Here is a 2,249-nt window from a genome sequence, read left to right as displayed (position 1 = left end):
GGAAGGAAAAACTTCCTTTTAACAGGAAGAAACCTCCAGCAGAACCAGGCTCAGGGAGGGGCAGCTATCTCCTGCAACTGGTTGGGGTGAGAGAAGGAAGACAGGATAAAAGACATGCTGTGGAAGAGAGACAGAGATTAATAACAAGTATGATTCAATGCACAGTGAGTGAGTGAGAAAGATGAATGAAGAAGAAATACTCAATGCATCATGGGAATCCCCCAGCAGCCTACACCTATTGCAGCATAACTAAGGGAGGATTCAGGGTCACCTGATCCAGCCTTAAGTATATGCTTTAGCAAAAAGGAAAGGTGATCTTAAAAGTAGAGGTAGTGTTTGTCTCCCAAATTCAAACCGGAAGCTGGTTCCATAGAACTGGTTCCAGTAAAAAAAACATGCAGGTTTTAAAGCAACATATGCAGCCATCCAGATAACATCAATTCAGGGATGGCAAGACAATGTCAAACCACATCCTGCTCCATAATCCAGCACAATGCCTTCACGGTATTATGACAAAAGAGGCCCCTAAAGTGCTGAGCAGCTCAAGTGAGAATGGGAAACTTTTTCACCTTTAAAGCAGCACCAGCAGGTCTCCTCAACTCTGAAACACTGTTGTTCAAAGAACAGAGAATGCGTTGGTACTATTTTAATTAAATGTAGCCAGAGATGCCAAACTATTGAAGTGGGATGTAGAGGATTCATGGGCCAATCTGTTTGCAGGGCATACAAAATGCTAGGTATCACAGGGGTTAACCAGTGAATAGCTATCAAGTTGGTCACCAACCCAGCAGAAGCAGCATCGAGGTGGCTGTGGATCAAAAGAGGAGAGGCATGGCATGTAGGGCAGCGCTACCTGGACACAAGCTGGAGCTGGCTGGGTCGCAGGGAGAGGGGGTCTGATTATTGAAAGACCCGAAACCCCCAAAGACTCCATGTTACATCACTGATGATGTGTCCAGGGGCACCAGATGGTGTAGGCTACCATAAACTATGTATTGAGTGATCTGCTGATCACTGCAATCTACTGGAACTTACACTTTATACAACATCCCAGTTGTTTTGGGGACATCATTAATAGCTTTAATATAGCTTTAATACAGATTTAAAGCTTTAACTGAAAAATACATTTTCTCTTTGATCTTTTAAAGCCAATGTTTTTTTATAGAGATGTAGTCAAATATTTTAGTAAAAGACATTATGTAAATAAATTATATATATGAGATTAATGTAAACACTTTTTTTAAAGTAATAGTTTAATATGAGCCGAGAAGATGCAAATATGTTTAAAGGTTTTTGTTTTAGAATAAAGTTTAAGGAAAGTGGAACAAAAAAAACCGTTTTTACCTTCAGTAGGTGGCAGCGTGCACATTTAATGTTGTGTGTAGCATAAAAACTGAAGAAGAAGAGCAACGCCAACAAGCTGCTAAACGTCTACTCAGGTAAATGGCTTCTGATTCCTCTTTTACAGCTGAGATCAAACCTGTGAAATGTTTGTGTGAGGGTGGCATTATGTCACTGAGGAATTTAGAATTTTATAAGAAGACATTTGCTGTGGAAAACCAAAGACGCTTGTCTTAGAAAATTTCAACTTTATTTATATAGAAGTTCATAGACGATTTCTCTCAAACCCACTGAACCTGGGCTCTCCGGTGTAACCCAGAGTTTGGGGTTTTGTGTTTGAGTAACAGAAAAAAAAGCTGTCATCTTCTAAGTTTATTCATAATTGATTTAGAGAGGTCACGTGATCACGCACAGCTTTCTGCCCTCTGTTATCTCCTGTTGGATGGCTTCCACATCAGACTGCACCTGTGCTCCCGTTTTCAAATCTTTACCTGATTGCAGTAAGCAGAAAGTGTCGCTGGAGCATGGCGAGCTGCGGCCCGTCTCTCCTCCGTCTGCTTTGTATTATTCAGCTCGCTGTACTAAAATCCAAGTTCTGCCTCCGGTCACAGCGCAGAATAACATACTGATTACTTCAATAATTCAATACTCTAGTGTTTCACTACAAGTTGAAACAAGGAACACTAGAATATTTAACTCGCAATCAGTCAAGTCTCCTCCATCCCTGGAGTTTTAGGGATGTTGCACGCTTTTAAAATCTAATTTTAGACTTTTTAAAACTTAAACAGAAACAACTTAATACAAGTTGATAAGAAGAACAACACCAAATTGAATAATTTACCCTGTTTTATTCCTAACACAAGTAAACATCTGTTCACGTTTGGAGTCAGGAGGTCCAGCATGCATGT

Source organism: Pundamilia nyererei, unplaced genomic scaffold (assembly GCF_000239375.1).
Source record: "Pundamilia nyererei isolate P.nyererei 1_Seehausen unplaced genomic scaffold, PunNye1.0 scaffold00103, whole genome shotgun sequence".
NCBI lineage: Eukaryota > Metazoa > Chordata > Actinopteri > Cichliformes > Cichlidae > Pundamilia > Pundamilia nyererei.
This window is presented reverse-complemented; position numbering follows the sequence as displayed.